Genomic DNA, 24,288 nt, shown 5'->3' on the forward strand with positions numbered 1-24,288 from the left:
TATTTCAAACATTATTAGCCATTTTGCATGAGTAGTTTAGGAGTTATGATTAAAAAACTGTCATATTCAGTATGACAGTTTACTTTCATAAAGAGAAAAACCTAATTTTTGTTTTTGCAAACTTTACTAAAACAACTGATTCTAGTAAAACTCACATGGATTCAATAATACAGGCATTTTTACACATTTTGCATGTTTGGTTTAGAAATTATGATTGAAGATTCTTTTTTTGCTTTTTTCGCATTATCTCAGGAATTGAAGAACATTACTGTCATATTGAGTAAAAAAATACTTTTTGTGTTTGCAAGCCTTAAGAAAGCATATGTTTCGAGGAAAACTCCCAAGGATCCATTATTTCAAACATTATTAGCCATTTTGCATGAGTAGTTTAGGAGTTATGATTAAAAAACTGTTATATTGAGTGTGACGTTTACTTTCATAAAGAGTAAAACTTAATTTTTGTTTTTGCAAACTTTACTAAAACAACTGATTCTAGTAAAACTCACATGGATTCAATAATACAGGCATTTTTACACATTTTGCATGTCTAGTTTAGAAATTATGATTGAATACATTTTTATTGCTTTTTTCGCATTATCTCAGGATTTTAAGAACATTACTGTCATATTGAGTAAAAAAATACTTTTTGTGTTTGCAAGCCTTAAGAAAGCATATGTTTCGAGGAAAACTCCCAAGAATCCATTATTTCAAACATTATTAGCCATTTTGCACGAGTAGTTTAGGAGTTATGATTAAAAAATTGTCATATTGAGTGTGACAGTTTACTTTCATAAAGAGTAAAACCAAATTTTTGTTTTTGCAAACCTTACTAAAACAACTGATTCTAGTAAAACTCACATGGATTTAATATTACAGGCATTTTTAGACATTTTGCAATGTTTGTTTAGGAATTATGTTGGAATACATTTTTATTGCTTTTTTCGCATATCTCAGAATTTTAAGAACATTACTGTCATATTGAGTAAAAACTACTTTTTGTGTTTGCAAGCCTTAAAAAAAGCATATGTTTCGAGTAAAACTCACAAGAATGCATTATTTCAGGCAATATTAGCTCATTTTTAAGTGTAGTTTAAGAGTTTTGTTTAATTTACTGTTATATTGAGTGTACATTGGGCAGCACGGTGGCAGAGGGGTTAGTGCGTCTGCCTCACAATACTAAGGACCTGAGTAGTCCTTGGTTCAATCCCAGGCACATTATCTTTCTGTGTGGAGTTTGCATGTTCTCCCCGTGACTGCGTGGGTTCCCTCCGGGTACTCCGGCTTCCTCCCACCTCCAAAGACATGCACCTGGGGATAGGTTGATTGGCAACACCAAATTGGCCCTAGTGTGTGAATGTGAGTGTGAATGTTGTCTGTCCAGGGTGTACCCCGCCTTCCGCCTGATTGTAGCTGAGATAGGCTCCAGCGCCCCCCCGCGACCCCAAAGGGAATAAGCAGTAGAAAAATGGATGGATGGATGAGGGTACATTGTCATGGTGAAAAAAAACAACCTAATCTTGGTTTTGGAGTTATGTTTATATAACCTCCTTTCTGAGCCGCCACCTTATCGTGGTAGAGGAGTTTGCAGGGCCCACTGATCCTAGGAGCTATGCTGTCTGTGGGCTTCTATGCCCCCTCGTAGGCTCTCCCAAGACAAATAGGTCCTAGGTGAGGGATCAGACAAAGAGCAGCTCAAAGACCTTTATGAAAAGCACAAATCGAGGTCATAGATTTTTCCTCGCCCGGACGCGGGTCACCGTGGCTCCCCTGTGGAGCCAGGCCCAGAGGTGGGGCACGATGGCGAGCGCCTGTTGGCTGGCTCAGCTCAATGAAGCAACGTGGTTCCCTCCTCCAATGGGCTCACCACTCATGGGCTGGGTTATAGAGGTCGGGTGCAGTGTGAGCTGAGCAGCAGCCGAAGGCAGGGCACTTGGCGGTCCGATCATCGGCTACATAAGCTAGCTCTTCTGACGTGAAATGTCACCTCGCTGGGAGGGAAGGAGCCTGAGCTGGTATGCGAGGTGGAGAAGTTCCGGCTAGATATAGTTGGACTCACTTCGACGCACAGGAACCTGTTCTCTCGAGAGGGGCTGGACTCTCTTCCACTATGGCGTTGCAAGCAATGAGAGGCTGGGGTGGCAATTCTTGTTGTCCCCCCGGCTCAAAGACAAGACTATGGGGTATCGGACTGTCTGATTGTGGCGGGTCTCTCCCTGTATGATCAGTGTATGTCACCGATTCTGTTGTTAACTTTTATGGACAGAATTGCAGTCATGGCGTTGAGGGGATCCGGTTTGGTGGTTGCAGGATTAGGTCTCTGCTTTTTGCAGTTGATGTGGGCCTGATGGCTTCAACTGGCCAGGATCTCCAGCTCTCATTGGATGGCCGAGTATGAAGCGACTGGGATGAGAATCAGCACCTCCATGGTTCTTGCCCGGTAAAGGGTGGGGTGCCATTTCCAGGTTGAGGAGGCGATGGCACATACTAGATGGCCCCAAGTGGAGGAGTTCAAGTACCTAGGAGTCTTGTTCACGAGTGAGGGAAGAGTGGATCATGAGATCCACAGGCGGATCGGTGCGGCGTCTTCAGTAATGAGGACGCTATATCGATCCATTGTGGTGAAGAAGGAGCTGAGCCAGAATTAAAAGCTCTAAATTTACCGGTCGATCTACATTCCCATCCTGCACCCATGGTCATGGTTATGACCGAAATGACAAGATCAAAGACAAGAGTTTCCTCCGCCAGGTGGCGGGTTTCTCCCTTAGAGATAGGATAAGAAGCTCTGTCATCCGGGAGGAACTCGGAGTAAAGCGCTGCTCCTCCACATTGAGAGGAACCAGATGAGGTGGTTCGGGCATCTGCTCAGGATGCCACCCGAACGCCTCCTGAGGGAGGTGTTTAGGGCAAGTCCAACCGGCAGGAGGCCACGGGGAAGACCCAGGACACATTGGGAAGATTATGTCTCCCGGCTGGCCTGGGAACGCCTCAGGATCCCCCGAGAAGAGCTGGAAGAAGTGGCTGGGGAGAGGGAAGTCTGGGCTTCTCTGTTTAGGCTGCTGCCCCCGCAACCCGACCTCGGTTAAGCGGAAGAAAATGGATGGATTTAGTAACGACAACAAAAAATGCCCATCCATCCATTTCCTACCGTTTATTCCCTTTTGGGGTGGCAGGGCGCGCTGGAGCCTATCTCAGCTACAATCGGGCGGAAGGCGGGGTACACCCCGGACAAGTCGCTCCCTCATCGCAAAAAATGATTCTAGTAAAACTCACATGGATACAATTTTACAGGTATTTTTAGACATAATGCATGTTTGGTTTTGGAATTATGTTTATATAACTTTCATATGTATTATGACAGTTATACTGTCATCTTGAGTAAAACTAACTTGTGTCTTTACAAACATTACAAACTATGTTTTTCCAGTAAAACTCACAAAAATAATTTTTTCCAGGCATTATTAGACATTTTTCATGTGTGGTTTAGGAAATATGTTTAAATAACTGTCATATTGAATGTGGCAGTTATACTGTTATGTGTAAAACCAAATTTTTGTATTTGCAAACCTTACAAAAACAACTGATTCTAGTAAAACTCACATAGATTCAATATTACAGGCATTTTTAGACATTTCACATGTTTGAATACATTTTTATTGCTTTTTTCGTTAGGGCAAGTCCGATCGGCAGGAGGCCACGGGGAAGACCCAGGACACATTGGGAAGACTATGTCTCAGACTGGCCTGGGAACACCTCGGGATCCCCCGAGAAGAGCTGGACAAAGTGGCTGGGGAGAGGGAAGTCTGGGCTTCTCTGCTTAGGCTGCTGCCCCCGCAACCCGACCTCGGATAAGCGGAAGAAAATGGATGGATTTAGTATGACAGTTATACTAGTAAACTGTAAATAGTAAAAAAAAACTATTTTTCATAGATTCAATATTACAGGCATCTTTAGATGGATTGCATGTTTGGTTTTGGAGATATGTTTATACAACTTTCATATTTAGTATGACAGTTATACTGTCATATTGAGTAAAAAAAAAAAAACTTGTGTCTGCAAACCTTACAAAAGATTATTATTCTAGTAAAACTAACAAAGATACATTTTTCCAAGCATTATTAGCATTTGTTGTTTTGGAGTTATAATGCTTGCGTTGAGAGGCGACGGACTCGGGTGGCAATTCTTGTTGCCCCCCGGCTCAAAGCCAGCACGTTGGAGTTCAACCCAGTGGACCAGTGGGTAGCTTTCCTCCGCCTTCGGGTGGGGGGACAGGTCCTGACTGTTGTTTGGCCTTACGCGCCAAACGGCAGCTCAGAGTACCCACCCTTTTTGGATTCACTCGAGGGAGGACTGGAAAGTGCTCCACCGGGTGATTCCCTCGTTCTACTGGGGTCTTCAACGCTCATCTTGGCAACAACAGTGAAACCTGGAGAGGCGTGATTGGGAAGAATGGCCGCCCGGATCTGAACCCGAGTGGTGTTTTGTTATTGGACTTTTGTGCTCGTCACAGATTGTCAATAACAAACCCCAAGTTCAAACATAAGGGTGTCCATATGTGCACTTGGCACCAGGACACCCTAGGCCGCAGTTCCATGATCGATTTTGTAGTTGTGTCATCGGATTTGCGGTCTCAGGTTTTGGACACTCGGGTGAAGAGAGGGGCGGAGCTTTCTACCGATCACCACCTGGTGGTGAGTTGGCTGCGATGGTGGGGGAGGATGCCTGACAGACCTGGCAGGCCCAAACGCATTGTGAGGGTTTGCTGGGAACGCCTCCGGAAGAACTTTGAACATGTTACGAGGGAGGCGCTGGACATTGAGTCTGAGTGGACCATGTTCCGTGCCTCTCTTGTCGAGCCGGCTGATTGGAGCTGCGGCCGCAAGGAGTTTGGTGCCTGTCGTGGCGGTAATCCTAGAACCCGCTGGTGGACACCAGCAGTGAGGGATGCCGTCAAGCTGAAGAAAGAGCCTATCGGGTCCTTTTGGCTCATGGGACTCCAGAGGCAGCCGACAGGCCAAGCGAAGTGTGGCTTCAGCGGTCGCAGAGGCAAAAACTCGGACATGGGAGGAGTTTGGAGAAGCCATGGAAAACGACTTCCAGACGGCTTCAAAGCGATTCTGGACCACCATCCGCCGGCTCAAGGGGGGGCAGCAGTGCACTGTAACACCGTGTATGGTGAGGATGATGCGCTGCTGACCTCTACTGCAGCTGTTATTGATCGGTGGAGGGAATACTTCGAAGACCTCCTTAATCCCACCAACATGTCTTCCTATGAGGAAGCAGTGCCTGGGGAATCTGTGGTGGGCTCTCTGGGGCTGAGGATGCCAAGGTAGTTAAAAAGCTCCTCAATGGCAACGCCCTGGGGGTGGATGAGATCCGTCCGGAGTTCCTTAAGGCTCTGGATGCTGTGGGGCTGTCTTGGTTGACAAGACTCTGCAAATCGCGTGGACATCGGGGGCAGTACTTCTGGATTGGGAGACCGGGGTGGTGGTTCCTCTCTTTAAGAAGGGGAACCAGAGGGTATGTTTCAACTATCGTGAGATCACACTCCTCAGTCTTCCCGGTAAGGTCTATTCATGTGTACTGGAGAAGAGGCTACGCCGGATAGTCGAACCTCGGATTCAGGAGGAACAGTGTGGTTTACGTCCTGGTCGTGGAACTGCGGACCAGCTTTATACTCTCGGCAGGGTCCTTGAGGGTGCATGGGAGTTTGCCCAACCAGTCTACATGTGCTTTATGGACTTGGAGAAGGCATTCGACCATTTACCCCTGGAAGTCCTGTGGGGAGTGCTTAGAGAGTATGGGGTAACGGACTGTCTTATTGTGGCGGTTCGCTCCCTTTGCAAGAGTCAGAGCTTGGTCCGCATTGCCGGCAGTAAGTCGGACCCGTTTCCAGTGAGGGTTGGACTCCGCCAAGACTGCCCTTTGTCACCGATTCTGTTCATAACCTTTATGGACAGAATTTCTAGGCGCAGTCAGGGCGTTGAGGGGATCCGGTTTGGTGTCTGCAGGATTAGGTCTCTGCTATTTGCAGATGATGTGGTCCTGATGGCTTCATCCGGCCAAGATCTTCAGCCCTCGCTGGATCGGTTCGCAGACGAGTGTGAAGTGACTGGGATGTGAATCAGCACCTCCAAGTCCGAGTCCATGGTTCTCGCCCGGAAAAGGGTGGAGTGCCATCTCCGGGTTGGGGAGGAGATCTTGCCCAAAGTGGAGGAGTTCAAGGACCTCAGAGTCTTGTTCACGAGTGAGGGAAGAGTGGATCGTGAGATCGACAGGCGGAACGGTGCGGCGTCTTCAGTAATGCGGACGCTGTATTGATCCGTTGTTGTGAAGAAGGAGCTGAGCCGGAAGGCAAAGCTCTCGATTTACCGGTTGATCTACGTTCCCATCCTCACCTATGGTCATGAGCTTTGTGTCATGGCCAGATGAGGTGGTTCGGGCATCTGGTCAGGATGCCACCCGAACGCCTCCCTAGGGAGGTGTTTCGGGCACGTCCGACCGGTAGGAGGCCCAGGAAGACCCAGGAAACGGGAGGCTTATCTCTCCCGGCTGGCCTGAGAACGCCCCAGGATCCCCCGGGAGGAGCTGGACGAAGTGGCTGGGGAGAGGAAAGTCTGGGCTTCCCTGCTTAGGCTGCAGCCCCCGCGACCCGACCTCGGATAAGCGGAAGAAAATGGATGGCTGGATGGATGGAGTTATGTTTAAATAACTGTCATAAAGAGTAAAACCTCATTTTTGTATTTGTAAACCTTACCTAAACAACTGATTTTAGTAAAACTCACACAGATTCAATATTACAGGCATTTTTAGACATTTTGCTTATTTGGTGTAGGAATTATGATGGAATACATTGTTTTTGCTTATTTCGCATTATCTCAGGATTTTAAGAACTTTACTGTCATATAGAGGAAACCAAACACTTTTTGTGTTTGCAAGCCTTAAAAAAGCATATGTTTCGAGTAAAACTCACAAGAATGCCTTATTTCAGGCATTATTAGCCATTTTTTATGTGTAGTTTAGGCATACTTGCCAATACTCCTGGATTTTCCAGGAGACTCCCGAAATTCAGCGCCTCTCCCGAAAACCTCCCGGGACAAATTTTCTCCCGAAAATCTCCCGAAATTCAGGCTGATCTGAGTGAGCACAGCCTGTATTCACGTCTGCTTTCCCACGATATAAACAGCATGCCTGCCCAATCACGTTATAACTGTAGAATGATCGAGGGCGAGTTCTTGGTTTCTTATGTGGGTTTATTGTTAGGTAGTTTCATTAACGTCCTCCCAGCGCGGTAACAACACAAAACAACAGCAGTCACGTTTTTGTCTACCGTAAAGCAGTTTTTGGCTGCCGTAAACAGCAATGTTGTGACACTCTTTAAACAGGGCAATACTGCCATCTACTGTACATGCATATGTGACAATAACATCCAGGGCTTTTAGAGAGTGCAGTGCACAACTGCGCACACAACAAGGAGACAAAGCAGAAGAACGCGGAAGATACAGCCATGGCGACGCCGACGACGAGTAAGATGAAGAAACACGCTTATAAGTTCCAAGCCGCAGCTGCGATTGGACCTGGATAGCCTCCGGGAAGAAGTAGTGGAATACCAAGTGCTTGGCAGTGAAGATCTTCCTCAGGAAGCAAAGATTGACCGGTTTTTGGCCATGCTCGGGAGGGATGGAAAATTCCAGACTCTCGTGCATTTGATGAAAGCACTTTTGTGCGTGCCACACAGCAATGCATCATCAGAGAGGGTGTTCAGCATGGTTATAAAAATAGTGACAGAGAATAGAACAAGGATGGACAATTCAACCCTTAACTCAACAATGAGTAGATGAGTGTTATGTGTGTGTATATGTGTAAATAAATGAAAACTGAAATTCAAGTATTTATTTTATTTATATATATATATATATATATATATATATATATATATATATATATATATATATATATATATATATATATATATATATATATTTGTCTTATATCTCCTGATGATTGAGGGAACCCCTCATGAAACAGGCCTGTAGAGATGAAGTAGTCTTGTGATTTTTTTCCCCACACATACATATATATATATATATATATATATATATATATATATATATATATATATATTTTATATATATATATATATATATATATGAAATACTTGACTTGGTGAATTCTAGCTCTAAATATACTCCTCCCCTCTTAACCACCCCCCCAACCACGCCCCCACCCCACCCCTGACTGCGCCTTCCCCACCCCCACCTCTTGAAATCGGAGGTCTCAATGTTAGCAAGTATGAGTTTAGGAGTTAAGTTTAAATAACTGTCATAGTGAGTGTGGCAGTTACACTGTCATATTGAGTAAAAAAAACTAACTTGTGTCTTTGCAAACCTCACAAAAGAAAACGTTTCTAATAAAAATCACAAAGATACATTTCTTCACGCATTATTAGACATTTTTCATGTGTGGTTTAGGAGTTATGTTTAAATAACTGTCATATTGAGTGTGGCAGTTATATTGTCATTGTGTGTAAAACCTAATTTTGTATTTGCAAACCTTATGAAAACAACTGATTCTAGTAAAACATAGATTCAATTTTACAGGCATTTTTAGACATTTTACATGTTTGGTTTAGGAGTTGTGTTTGAATACATTTTTTATTGCTATTTTCGTTAGGGCAAGGCCGACCGGCAGGAGGCCACGGGGAAGACCCAGGACACATTGGGAAGACTATCATTCAAGTACCTTGGGGTGTGGGTGGACAATAAGCTGGACTAGACTGTTAACACAGACCACTTGCACAGGAAAGGACAGAGCTGTACTTCCTGAGGCGGCTGTCCTTTGTCCCACACGCTATTAGACTGTACAACTCTTCTCTGGGGGGAGGGGGGCTACTAGGATGACAGGGGATGCAAATCAATAAGAGTGCAATATTTTTTCAAAACATGGTCACTACTGCCTAGTTTCTCTTGTTATATTCTTATTTTACTGTTATATTTTTAATTCTAATTGTTGCTTTTTATTTTTATTCTATTGTAATATGTTTCTATTTTGTTTCAATTTATACCCCCATTATTTACTTTTCACTTTTTACAGTTTTGTACACTACTGCTGGAATTTAAATTTTCCTGAGGGAACTCTCCTAAAGGAATCAATAAAGTACTATCTATCTATCTATCTATCTATTTATGTCTCCTGGCTGGCCTGAAAATGCCTCGGGATCCCCCGAGAAGAGCTGGACAAAGTGGCTGAAGAAAGGAAAGTCTGGGCTTCTCTGCTTAGCCTGCTGCCCCCGCAACCTGACCTCGGATAAGCAGGAAGAAAATGGATGGATTTAGTATGACAGTTATACTGTCATATTAAGTAAAAAACTAACTTGTGTCTTTGCAAACATTACAAAATATATTTTTTCTAGTAAAACTCACAAAGATACATAACTCAAGGCATTATTAGCCATTTTGCATGTGTGGTTTAGGACTTATGTTTAAATAACCGTCAGATTGAGTGTGACAGTATACTGTCATAGTGAGTAAAACCCATATTTTGTAATTGCAAACCTTATGAAAACAAATGATTCTACTAATACTCACATGGATACAATATTACAGGCATTTGTAGACATAATGCATGTTTGGTTTTGGAGTAATGTTTATATAACTTTCATATTTAGTATGACAGTAATACTGTCATATTGAATAAAAAAAACTAACTTGTATCTGTACAAACCTTAAAAAATATTTTTTTTCCAGTAAAACTCACAAAGAGACATTTCTCCAGGCATTATTAGCCATTGTGCACATGTGGTTTAGGAGTTATGTTTAAATAAATGTCAAATTGAATGTGGCAGTTATACTGTTATTATGAGTAAAACCTCATTTTTGTAAATGTTAACCATACCACATACCTGATTCTGGTAAAACTCACATAGATTCAATATTACAGGCATTTTTAGACATTTTACATGTTTGGTTTAGAGTTGTGTTTGAATACATTTTTATTGCTTTTTTCATTAGGGCAAGTCCGACGGGCAGGAGGCCGCGGGGAAGACCCAGGACACATTGTGAGTGAAACCTAATTTTTGTAATTGTAAACCTTACCAAAATACCTGATTCTGGTAAAACTCACATAGATTCAATATTACATGCATTTTTAGACGGATTGCATGTTTGGTTTTGGAGTTATGATTATACACCTTTCATATTTAGTATGACAGTTATACTTTTTATTACCATTGAGTAAAAAAAAAACTAACTTGTGTCTTTGCAAACCTTACAAAAGATCGTTATTCTAGTAAAGACTTAGACTTAGACTTAGACTTTCTTTTTATTGTCATTCAAATTTGAACTTTACAGCACAGATAAGAACGAAATGTCGTAGTGCAGGATAAAAAAGCAATAAGGTGCATATTTCGATAAATAAATATATAAATACTATATATGGGACGTCGTGGCGCAGTGGAAGAGTGGCCGTGCGCGACCCGAGGGTCCCTGGTACAATCCCCACCTAGTACCAACCTCGTCATGTCCGTTGTGTCCTGAGCAAGACACTTCACCCTTGCTCCTGATGGGTGCTGGTTAGCGCCTTGCATGGCAGCTCCCTCCATCAGTGTGTGTGAATGGGTAAATGTGGAAGTAGTGTCAAAGCGCTTTGAGTACCTTGAAGGTAGAAAAGCGCTATACAAGTACAACTCATTTATATATATATATATATATATATATATATATATATATATATATATATATATATATATATATATATATATATATATATATATAATAAATAAATATATATAAATAGATAAATAGATTACTGTGCAGATAAATATATTGCACTTTTTCCACATGCGCCCACGTTTATGGGTGTAAGTTATATTGTTTTTTTCATTCCAGCGAATTAATTAATTTTGAGGGGAGTTGAGGAGATAATTTAATTATGATGCGTTCAAGAGTCTTACGGCCTGAGGGAAGAAGCTGTTACAGAAGCTGGAGGTTGTGCTTCGGAGGCTGCGGAACCTCTTTCTAGAGTCCAGAAGTGAAAACTGTCCTTGGTGGGGGTGGGAGGAGTCTTTGCAAATATTCTGAGCCCTGGTCAGGCAGCACTTTTTGCGATCTCCTGGATAGGAGGAAGAGGAGTCCTGATGATCTTTTCCGCCGTCCTCACCACTCTCTGGAGATACTTCCAGTCTGAGGCACTGCAGGCTCCAGTCCAGACAGAGATGCTGTTGGTCAGCAGGCTCGCTATAACAAAGATACATCTCTCCAAGCATTATTAGCTATTTTGCATTTGTTGTTTAGGAGTTATGTTCAAATAACTGTCATAGTGAGTAAAACCTAAATTTTGTTTAGACATAATGCATGTTTGGTTTTGGAGTTATGTTTCTATAACCTCCTTTCTGAGCCGCAACCTTATCGTGGTAGAGGAGTTTGCGGGGCCCACTGATCCTAGGAGCTATGCTGTCTGTGGGCTTCTATGCCCCCTCTCAGGCTCTCCCAAGACAAATAGGTCCTAGGTGAGGGATCAGACAAAGAGCAGCTCAAAGACCTTTATGAAAAGTACAAATCGAGGTCCTAGATTTTTCCTCGCCCGGACGCGGGTCACCGTGGCTCCCCTGTGGAGCCAGGCCCAGAGGTGGGGCACGATGGCGAGCGCCTGTTGGCTGGCTCAGCTCAATGAAGCAACGTGGTTCCCTCCTCCAATGGGCTCACCACTCATGGGCTGGGTTATAGAGGTCGGGTGCAGTGTGAGCTGAGCGGCAGCCGAAGGCAGGGCACTTGGCGGTCCGATCATCGGCTACATAAGCTAGCTCTTCTGACGTGAAATGTCACCTCGCTGGGAGGGAAGGAGCCTGAGCTGGTGTGCGAGGTGGAGAAGTTCCGGCTAGATATAGTTGGACTCACTTCGACGCACAGGAACCTGTTCTCTCGAGAGGGGCTGGACTCTCTTCCACTATGGCGTTGCAAGCAATGAGAGGCTGGGGTGGCAATTCTTGTTGTCCCCCCGGCTCAAAGATGGGGTATCGGACTGTCTGATTGTGGCGGGTCGCTCCCTGTATGATCAGTGTAGGGCAGCCTTGGTCCGCCAAGGCTGCCCTTTGTCACCGATTCTGTTGTTAACTTTTATGGACAGAATTGCAGTCATGGCGTTGAGGGGATCCGGTTTGGTGGTTGCAGGATTAGGTCTCTGCTTTTTGCAGTTGATGTGGTCCTGATGGCTTCAACTGGCCAGGATCTCCAGCTCTCATTGGATGGCCGAGTATGAAGCGACTGGGATGATAATCAGCACCTCCAAGTCCGAGTCCATGGTTCTCGCCCGGTAAAGGGTGGGGTGCCATTTCCAGGTTGAGGAGGCGATGGCACATACTAGATGGCCCCAAGTGGAGGAGTTCAAGTACCTAGGAGTCTTGTTCACGAGTGACGGAAGAGTGGATCATGAGATCCACAGGCGGATCGGTGCGGCGTCTTCAGTAATGAGGACGCTATATCGATCCATTGTGGTGAAGAAGGAGCTGAGCCAGAATTAAAAGCTCTATATTTACCGGTCGATCTACATTCCCATCCTGCACCCATGGTCATGGTTATGACCGAAAAGACAAGATCAAAGACAAGCGGCCAAATTGAGTTTCCTCCGCCGGGTGGCGGGGCTCTCCCTTAGAGATAGGATAAGAAGCTCTGTCATCCGGGAGGAACTCAGAGTAAAGCGCTGCTCCTCCACATTGAGAGGAGCCAGATGAGGTGGTTCGGGCATGTGCTCAGGATGCCACCCGAACGCCTCCCGAGGGAGGTGTTTAGGGCAAGTCCGACCGGCAGGAGGCCACGGGGAAGACCCAGGACACATTGGGAAGATTATGTCTCCCGGCTGGCCTGGGAACGCCTCAGGATCCCTCGAGAAGAGCTGGAAGAAGTGGCTGGGGAGAGGGAAGTCTGGGCTTCTCTGTTTAGGCTGCTGCCCCCGCAACCCGACCTCGGTTAAGCGGAAGAAAATGGATGGATTTAGTAACGACAACAAAAAATGCCCATCCATCCATTTTCTACCGCTTATTCCCTTTTGGGGTGGCAGGGGGCGCTGGAGCCTATCTCAGCTACAATCGGGCGGAAGGCGGTGTACACCCCGGACAAGTCGCCATCTCATCGCAAAAAAATTATTCTAGTAAAACTCACATGGATACAATTTTACAGGTATTTTTAGACATAATGCATGTTTGGTTTTGGAATTATGTTTATATAACTTTCATAGGTATTATGACAGTTATACTGTCATCTTGAGTAAAACTAACTTGTGTCTTTACAAACATTACAAACTATGTTTTTCCAGTAAAACTCACAAAAATAATTTTTTCCAGGCATTATTAGACATTTTTCATGTGTGGTTTAGGAAATATGTTTAAATAACTGTCATATTGAATGTGGCAGTTATACTGTTATGTGTAAAACCAAATTTTTGTATTTGCAAACCTTACAAAAACAACTGATTCTAGTAAAACTCACATAGATTCAATATTACAGGCATTTTTAGACATTTCACATGTTTGAATACATTTTTATTGCTTTTTTCGTTAGGGCAAGTCCGATCGGCAGGAGGCCACGGGGAAGACCCAGGACACATTGGGAAGACTATGTCTCAGGCTGGCCTGGGAACGCCTCGGGATCCCCCGAGAAGAGCTGGACAAAGTGGCTGGGGAGAGGGAAGTCTGGGCTTCTCTGCTTAGGCTGCTGCCCCCGCAACCCGACCTCGGATAAGTGGAAGAAAATGGATGGATTTAGTATCACAGTTATACTGTCATATTGAGTAAAAAAAAACTATTTTTCATAGATTCAATATTACAGGCATCTTTAGATGGATTGCATGTTTGGTTTTGGAGATATGTTTATACAACGTTCATATTTAGTATGACAGTTATACTGTCATATTGAGTAAAAAAAAAACAACTTGTGTCTGCAAACCTTACAAAAGATTATTATTCTAGTAAAACTAACAAAGATACATTTTTCCAAGCATTATTAGCATTTGTTGTTTTAGAGTTATAATGCTTGCGTTGAGAGGCGACGGGCTCGGGTGGCAATTCTTGTTGCCCCCCGGCTCAAAGCCTGCACATTGGAGTTCAACCCAGTGGACCAGTGGGTAGCTTTCCTCCGCCTTCGGGTGGGGGGACAGGTCCTGACTGTTGTTTGGCCTTACGCGCCAAACGGCAGCTCAGAGTACCCACCCTTTTTGGATTCACTCGAGGGAGTACTGGAAAGTGCTCCACCGGGTGATTCCCTCGTTCTACTGGGGGCCTTCAACGCTCATCTTGGCAACAACAGTGAAACCTGGAGAGGCGTGATTGGGAAGAATGGCCGCCCGGATCTGAACCCGAGTGGTGTTTTGTTATTGGACTTTTGTGCTCGTCACAGATTGTCAATAACAAACACCAAGTTCAAACATAAGGGTGTCCATATGTGCACTTGGCACCAGGACACCCTAGGCCGCAGTTCCATGATCGATTTTGTAGTTGTGTCATCGGATTTGCGGTCTCATGTTTTGGACACTCGGGTGAAGAGAGGGGCGGAGCTTTCTACCGATCACCACCTGGTGGTGAGTTGGCTGCGATGGTGGGGGAGGATGCCTGACAGACCTGGCAGGCCCAAACGCATTGTGAGGGTTTGCTGGGAACGCCTCCGGAAGAACTTTGAACATGTCACGAGGGAGGCGCTGGACATTGAGTCTGAGTGGACCATGTTCCGTGCCTCTCTTGTCGAGCCGGCTGATTGGAGCTGTGGCCGCAAGGAGTTTGGTGCCTGTCGTGGCGGTAATCCTAGAACCCGCTGGTGGACACCAGCAGTGAGGGATGCCGTCAAGCTGAAGAAAGAGCCTATCGGGTCCTTTTGGCTCATGGGACTCCAGAGGCAGCCGACAGGCCAAGCGAAGTGCGGCTTCAGCGGTCGCAGAGGCAAAAACTCGGACATGGGAGGAGTTTGGAGAAGCCATGGAAAACGACTTCCAGACGGCTTCGAAGCGATTCTGGACCACCATCCGCCGGCTCAAGGGGGGGCAGCAGTGCACTGTAACACCGTGTATGGTGAGGATGGTGCGCTGCTGACCTCTACTGCAGCTGTTATTGATCGGTGGAGGGAATACTTCGAAGACCTCCTTAATCCCACCAACATGTCTTCCTATGAGGAAGCAGTGCCTGGGGAATCTGTGGTGGGCTCTCCTATTTCTGGGGCTGAGGATGCCAAGGTAGTTAAAAAGCTCCTCAATGGCAACGCCCTGGGGGTGGATGAGACCCGTCCGGAGTTCCTTAAGGCTTTGGATGCTGTGGGGCTGTCTTGGTTGACAAGACTCTGCAACATCGCGTGGACATCGGGGGCGGTACTTCTGGATTGGGAGACCGGGGTGGTGGTTCCTCTCTTTAAGAAGGGGAACCAGAAGGTGTGTTTCAACTATCGTGAGATCACACTCCTCAGTCTTCCCGGTAAGGTCTATTCATGTGTACTGGAGAAGAGGCTACGCCGGATAGTCGAACCTCGGATTCAGGAGGAACAGTGTGGTTTACGTCCTGGTCGTGGAACTGCGGACCAGCTTTATACTCTCGGCAGGGTCCTTGAGGGTGCATGTGAGTTTGCCCAACCAGTCTACATGTGCTTTATGGACTTGGAGAAGGCATTCGACCATTTACCCCTGGAAGTCCTGTGGAGAGTGCTTAGAGAGTATGGGGTAACGGACTGTCTTATTGTGGCGGTTCGCTCCCTTTGCAAGAGTCAGAGCTTGGTCCGCATTGCAGGCAGTAAGTCGGACCCGTTTCCAGTGAGGGTTGGACTCCGCCAAGGCTGCCCTTTGTCACCGATTCTGTTCATAACCTTTATGGACAGAATTTCTAGGCGCAGTCAGGGCGTTGAGGGGATCCGGTTTGGTGTCTGCAGGATTAGGTCTCTGCTATTTGCAGATGATGTGGTCCTGATGGTTTCATCTGGCCAAGATCTTCAGCCCTCACTGGATCGGTTCGCAGACGAGTGTGAAGTGACTGGGATGTGAATCAGCACCTCCAAGTCCGAGTCCATGGTTCTCGCCCGGAAAAGGGTGGAGTGCCATCTCCGGGTTGGGGAGGAGATCTTGCCCCAAGTGGAGGAGTTCAAGGACCTCAGAGTCTTGTTCACGAGTGAGGGAAGAGTGGATCGTGAGATCGACAGGCGGAACGGTGCGGCGTCTTCAGTAATGCGGACGCTGTATTGATCCGTTGTGGTGAAGAAGGAGCTGAGCCGGAAGGCAAAGCTCTCGATTTACCGGTCGATCTACGTTCCCATCCTCACCTATGGTCATGAGCTTTGTGTCATGGCCGAAAGGACAAAATCACGGGTACAAGCGGCCGAAATGAGTATCCTCCGCCGGGTGGCGGGGCTCTCCCTTAGAGATAGGGTGAGAAGCTCTGTCATCCGGGAGGAGCTCAAAGTAAAGCCATTGCTCCTCCATTTCGAGAGGAGCCAGATGAGGTGGTTCGGGCATCTGGTCAGGATGCCACCCGAACGCCTCCCTAGGGAGGTGTTTCGGGCACGTCCGACCGGTAGGAGGCCCAGGAAGACCCAGGAAACGGGAAGCTTATCTCTCCCGGCTGGCCTGAGAACGCCCCAGGAATTATGATGGAATACATTGTTTTTGCTTATTTCGCATTATCTCAGGATTTTAAGAACTTTACTGTCATATTGAGGAAAACAAATACTTTTTGTGTTTGCAATCCTTACAAAAAGCATATGTTTCGAGTAAAACTCACAAGAATGCCTTATTTCAGGCATTATTAGCCATTTTTTATGTGTAGTTTAGGCATACTTGCCAAGCCTCCTGGATTTTCCAGGAGACTCCTGAAATTCAGCGCCTCTCCCGAAAACCTCCCGGGACAAATTTTCTCCCGAAAATCTCCCGAAATTCAGGCTGATCTGAGTGAGGACAGCCTGTATTCACGTCTGCTTTCCCACGATACAAACAGCCTGCCTGCCCAATCACGTTATAACTGTAGAATGATCGAGGGTGAGTTCTTGGTTTCTTATGTGGGTTTATTGTTAGGTAGTTTCATTAACGTCCTCCCAGCGCGGTAACAACACAAAACAACAGCAGTCACGTTTTCGTCTACCGTAAAGCAGTTTGTCTGCCGTAAACAGCAATGTTGTGACACACTTTAAACAGGGCAATACTGCCATCTACTGTACATGCATATGTAACAATAACATCCAGGGCTTTTAGAGAGTGCAGTGCACAACTGCGCACACAACAAGGAGACGAAGCAGAAGAACGCGGAAGATACAGCCATGGCGACGCCGACGACGAGTAAGATGAAGAAACACGCTTATAAGTTCCAAGCCGGAGCTACGATTGGACCTGGATAGCCTCCGGAAAGAAGTAGTGGAATACCAAGTGCTTGGCAGTGAAGATCTTCCTCAGGAAGCAAAGATTGACCGGTTTTTGGCCATGCTCGGGAGGGATGGAAAATTACAGTCTCTCGTGCATTTAAAGAAAGCACTTTTGTGCGTGCCACACAGCAATGCATCATCAGAGAGGGTGTTCAGCATGGTTATAAAAATAGTGACAGAGAATAGAACAAGAATGGACAATTCAACCCTTAACTCAACAATGAGTAGATGAGTGTTATGTGTGTGTATATGTGTAAATAAATGAAAACTGAAATTCAAGTCTTTATTTTTTAAATATATATATATATATATATATATATATATATATATATATATATATATATATATATATATATATATATATATATATATATGTATATATATATAAATATATATATATATATATGTCTTATATCTCCTGATGATTGAGGGAACCCCTCATGAAACAGGCCTGTAGAGATGAAGAAGTCTTGTGATTTTTTTCCCCACACATATATATATATATATATATATAGATATATATATGTATATATATATATATATATATATATATATATATATATATATATAGCTAGAATTCACTGAAAGTCAAGTTTTTTTTATATATGTGTGTATATATATATATATATATATATATATATATATATATATATATATATATATATGAAATACTTGACTTGGTGAATTCTAGCTCTAAATATACTCCTCCCCTCTTAACCACACCCTCAACCACGCCCCCACCCCACCCCAACCATGCCTTCCCCACCCCCACCTCCTGAAATCGGAGGTCTCAATGTTGGCAAGTATGAGTTTAGGAGTTATGTTTAAATAACTGTCATAGTGAGTGTCATATTGTCATATTGAGTAAAAAAAACTAACTTGTGTCTTTGCAAACCTCACAAAAGAAAACGTTTCTAATAAAAATCACAAAGATACATTTCTTCACGCATTATTAGACATTTTTCATGTGTGGTTTAGGAGTTATGTTTAAATAACTGTCATATTGAGTGTGGCAGTTATACTGTCATTATGTGTAAAACCTAATTTTGTATTTGCAAACCTTATAAAAACAACTGATTCTAGTAAAACATAGATTCAATTTTACAGGCATTTTTAGACATTTTACATGTTTGGTTTAGAGTTGTGTTTGAATACATTTGTATTGCTTTTTTCATTAGGGCAAGTCCGACGGGCAGGAGGCCGCGGGGAAGACCCAGGACACATTGGGAAGACTATGTCTCCCGGCTGGGCTGTCGAACGCCTCGGGATCCCCCGAGAAGAGCTGGACGAAGTGGTTGGGGATAGGGAAGTCCGGGCTTCTCTGCTTAGGCTGCTGCCCCTGCAACCGGACCTCGGATAAGCGGAAGAAAATGGATGGATTTAGTATGACAGTTATACTGTCATATTAAGTAAAAAAAACTAACTTACAAAATATATTTTTTCTAGTAAATCTAACAAAGATACATTTCTCCAAGCATTATTAGTCATTTTGCATTTGTTGTTTAGGAGTTATGTTTAAATAACTGTCATAGTGAGTAAAACCTAATTTTTGTATTTGCAAAAACCTTACAAAAACAACTGATTCTAGTAAAAGTCACATGGATGCAATATTGCAGGCATTTTTAGACATGATGCATGTTTGATTTTGGAGTTGTGTTTATATAACTTTCATATTTAGTATTACAGTAATACTGTCATATTGAGTAATAAAAATTAACTTGTGTCTTTACAAACCTTACAAAATATTTTTTTTCCTGAAAAACTCACAGAGACATTTCTCCAGGCATTATTAGCCATTTGGCATGTGTGGTTTAGGAGTTCTGTTTAAATAACTGTCAGATTGAGTGTGACAGTATACTGTGAGTAAAACCCATATTTTGTATTTGCAAACCTTACAAAAACAACTGATTCTAGTAAAACTCACATGGATACAAAATTACAGGCATTTTTAGAGATAATGCATGTTTGGTTTTGGAGTTATGTTTATACAACTTTCATGTTTAGTATGACAGTAACACTGTCATATTGAGTAAAAAAAACTAACTTGTGTCGGTACAAACATTACGAAATATTTTTTTTCCAGTAAAACTCACAAAGAGACATTTCTCCAGGCATTAATAGCCATTGTGCATGTGTGGTTTAGGAGTTATGTTTAAATAGATGTCAAATTGAATGTGGCAGTTATACTGTCATTATGAGTGAAACCTAATGTTTGTAATTGTAAACCTTACCAAAATACCTGATTCTGGTAAAACTCACATAGATTCAATATTACATGCATTTTTAGACGGATTGCATATTTGGTTTTGGAGTTTTGATTATACAACTTTCATATTTAGTATGACAGTTATACTGTATATTACCATTGAGTAAAAAAAAAACCTAGCTTGTGTCTTTGCAAACCTTACAAAAGATCGTTATTCTAGTAAAGACTTAGACTTAGACTTAGACTTTCTTTTTATTGTCATTCAAATTTGAACTTTACAGCACAGATAAGAACGAAATGTCGTAGTGCAGGATAAAAAAGCAATAAGGTGCATATTTCGATACATAAATATATATAAATAATATATAAATACTATATATATATATATAGATATATATATATATATATATATATATACATATATATATAATAAATAAATATATATAAATATATAAAAAATAGATAAATAGATTAATGTGCAGATAAATATATTGCACTTTTTCCACATGCGCCCACGTTTATGGGTGTATGTTATATTGTTTATTTCATTCCAGCGAGTTAATTCATTTTGAGGGGAGTTGAGGAGATAATTTAATTATGATGCGTTCAAGAGTCTTACGGCCTGAGGGAAGAAGCTGCTACAGAAGCTTCGGAGGCTGCGGAACATCTTTCTAGAGTCCAGCAGTGAAAACTGTCCTTGGTGGGGGTGGGAGGAGTCTTTGCAAATTTTCTGAGCCCTGGTCAGGCAGCACTTTTTGCGATCTCCTGGATAGGAGGAAGAGGAGTCCTGATGATCTTTTCCGCCGTCCTCACCACTCTCTGGAGATACTTCCAGTCTGAGGCACTGCAGGCTCCAGTCCAGACAGAGATGCTGTTGGTCAGCAGGCTCGCTATAACAACGATACATCTTTCCAAGCATTATTAGCTATTTTGCATTTGTTGTTTAGGAGTTATGTTTAAATAACTGTCAAAGTAAATAAAACCTAATTTTGGTATTTGAAAACCTTACAAAAACAACTGATTCTAGTAAAACTCACACAGATACAATATTACAGGCATTTTTAGACATAATACATGTTTGGTTTTGGAGTAATGTTTGGCGCAGTGGAAGAATGGCCGTGCGCGACCCGAGGGTCCCTGGTTCAATCCCCACCTAGTACCAACCTCGTCATGTCCGTTGTGTCCTGAGCAAGACACTTCACCCTTGCTCCTGATGGGTGCTGTTTAGCGCCTTGCATGGCAGCTCCCTCCATCAGTGTGTGATGGGTAAATGTGGAAGTAGTGTCAAAGCACTTTGAGTACCTTGAAGGTAGAAAAGCGCTATACAAGTACAACCCATTTATTTATTTATTTATTTATATATAGTATGACAGCTATCTGTTATATTGAGTAAAAAAAAATAACTTGTGTCTTTACAAACCTTACACAATATATTTTTTCTAGTAAAACTCACAAAGAGACATTTCCCCAGGTATTATTAGCCATTGCGCATGTGTGGTTTAGGAGTTATGTTTAAATAAATGTCAAATTGAATGTGGCAGGTATACTGTCATGAGTAAAACCTAATTTTTGTAATTGTAAACCTTACCAAAATACCTGATTCTGGTAAAACTCACATAGATTGAATATTACATGCATTTTTAGACGGATAACTTGTTTGGTTTTGGAGTTATGTTTTTACAACTTTCATATTTAGTATGACAGTTATACTGTCATATTGAGTAAAAAAAACAACTAACTTGCGTCTTTGCAAACCTTACAAAAGATCATTATTCTGGTAAAGACTTAGACTTTCTTTTTATTGTCATTCAAATTTGAACTTTACAGCATAGATAACATAATTTCGTTACATAAGCTCATGGTAGTGCAGGATAAAAAAGCAATAAGGTGCATATATAAATAAATACATATAAATATTATATAAATATACATATAAAATAAATAAATATACTTAAATATATATAAATAAATAAAAAGATTACTGTGCAGATAAATATATTGCACTTTTTCCACATGCGCCCATGGGTGTATGTTATATTGTTTTTTTTTTATTCCAGCGAGTTAATCCATTTTGAGGGGAGTTGAGGGGATAATTTAATTATAATGCGTTCAAGAGTCTTACGGCCTGAGGGAAGAAGCTGGAGGTTCTGCTTCGGAGGCTGCGGAACCTCTTTCTAGAGTCCAGCAGTGAAAACAGTCCTTGGTGGGGGTGGGAGGAGTCTTTGCAAAATTTCTGAGCCCTGGTCAGGCAGCGCTTTTTGCGATCTCTTGGATAGGAGGAAGAGGATTCCTGAAGATATTTTCCGCCGTCCTCACCACTCTCTGGAGAGACTTCCAGTCTGAGGCACTGCAGGCTCCAGTCCAGACAGAGATGCTGTTGGTCAGCAGGCTCTCTATAACAAAGATACAGTTCTCCAAGCATTATTAGCTATTTGCATTTGTTGTTTAGGATTTATGTTTAAATAACTGTCATAGTGAGTAAAACCTAAATTTATTTTATCTATTTGCAAACCTTACAAAAACAATTGATTCTAGTAAAACTCATAGATACAATATCACAGGCATTTTTAGACATAATGTATGTTTGGTTTTGAAGTTGTGTTTATATAACTTTCATATTTAGTATTACAGTAATACTGTCATATTGAGTAAAAAAAACCAACTAACTTGTGTCTTTACAAACCTTACAAAATATTTTTCCCAGTAAAACTCAAAGATACATTTCTACAGGCATTATTAGCCATTTTGCATGTGCGGTTTAGGATTTATGTTTAAATAACTGTCATATTGAGTGTGACAGTAAAGTCATAGTGAGTAAAACAAACTAACTTGTGTCTTTGCAATGCTTACAAAAGAAAATGTTACTAGTAAAACTCACAAAAGATACATTTCTTCATGCATTATTAGAAAATGTTCATGTGTAGTTTAGGAGTTATGTTTTAATAACTGTCAAATTGAGTGTGGCATTTATACTGTCATTAAGTGTTAAACCTAATTTTTGTATTTGCAAACCTTACAAAAACAACTGATTCTAGTAAAACTCACATAGATTCAATATTGCAGGCATTTTAGACATTTCACATGTTTGGTTTAGGAGTTGTGTTTGAATACATTTTAATTGTTTTTTTCGTTAGGGCAAGTCAAACCGGCAGGAGGCCACGGGGAAGCCCCAGGACACATTGGGAAGACTATGTCAGCCGGCTGGCCTGGGAACGCTTCGGGATCCCCCGAGAAGAGCTGGACGAAGTGGCTGGGGAGAAGGAAGTCTGGGCTTCTCTGCTTAGGCTGCTGCCCCCGCAACCCGACCTCGGATAAGCGGAAGAAAATGGATACATTTAGTATGACAGTTATACTATTATATTGAGTAAAAAAAACTAACTTGTGTCTTTAAAAAACCTTACAAATTATATGTTTTCTAGTAAAACTCACAAAGATACATCTCCAGGCATTATAAGCCATTTTGCATGTGGTTTAGGGGTTATGTTTAAATAACTGCCATATTGAATGTGGCAGTTATACTGTCATTATGAGTAAAACCTAATTTTTGTATTTGTAAACCTTACCAAAATACCTGATTCTGGTAAAACTCACATAAATTCAATATTACAGGCATTTTTAGACGGATTGCATGTGTATTTTTGAAATTATGTTTATACAACTTTCTTATTTAGTATGACAGTGATACTATCATATTGAGTAAAAAAAACTAACTTGTGTCTTTGCAAACCTTACAAAAGAACATTTTAGTCAAACTCAAAGATACATCTCCAGGCATTATTAGTCATTTTGCATTTGTTGTTTAGGAGTTATGTTCAAATAACAGTATACTCTCATATAGAGTAAAACCAAATTTTTGTATTTGCAAACCTTACAAAAACAACTGATTTTAGTAAAATTCACATGCATTCAATATTACAGTTATTTTTAGACATTTTGCCTGTTTGGTTTAGAAATTATGATGGAATACATTTGTATTGCTTTTTTCGCATTATCTCAGGATTTTAGGAATATTACTGTCGTATTGAGTAAAAAACTACTTTTTCTGTTTGCAAGCCTTAAAAAAAGCATATGTTTCGAGTAAAACTCACAATAATGCATTATTTCAGGCAATATTAGCTCATTTGTTTGTGTAGTTTAGGAGTTATGTTTATTTACTGTCATATTGAGTGTACATTGTCATGGTGAAAAAAAACCTACCGGTAATTTTTTTATTTGCAAAAATTTCAAACACACCCGATTCTAGTAAAACTCACATGCATTCAGTATTACAGTTATTTTTAGACATTTTGCCTGTTTGGTTTAGAAATTATGATAGAATACATTGTATTGCTTTTGTCGCATTATCTCAGAATTTTAGGAATATTACTGTCATATTGAGTAAAAAACTACTTTTTGTGTTTGAAAGCCTTAAAAAAGCATATGTTTCGAGTAAAACTCACAATAATGCATTATTTCAGGCAATATTAGCTCATTTTTATGTGTAGTTTAGGAGTTATGTTTATTTACTGTCATATTGAGGGTACATTGTCATGGTGAAAAAAAACCAAATTTTTTTATTTGCAAAAATTTCAAACACAACCGATTCTAGTAAAACTCACATGGATTCAATATTACAGGCATTTTCCCACATTTTGCATGTTTGATTTAGGAAATATGATTGAATATATTTTCATTGCTTTTTTCGCATTATCTCAGGATTTTAGGAATATT

This window comes from Nerophis lumbriciformis, linkage group LG11, assembly GCF_033978685.3.
Source record: "Nerophis lumbriciformis linkage group LG11, RoL_Nlum_v2.1, whole genome shotgun sequence".
NCBI lineage: Eukaryota > Metazoa > Chordata > Actinopteri > Syngnathiformes > Syngnathidae > Nerophis > Nerophis lumbriciformis.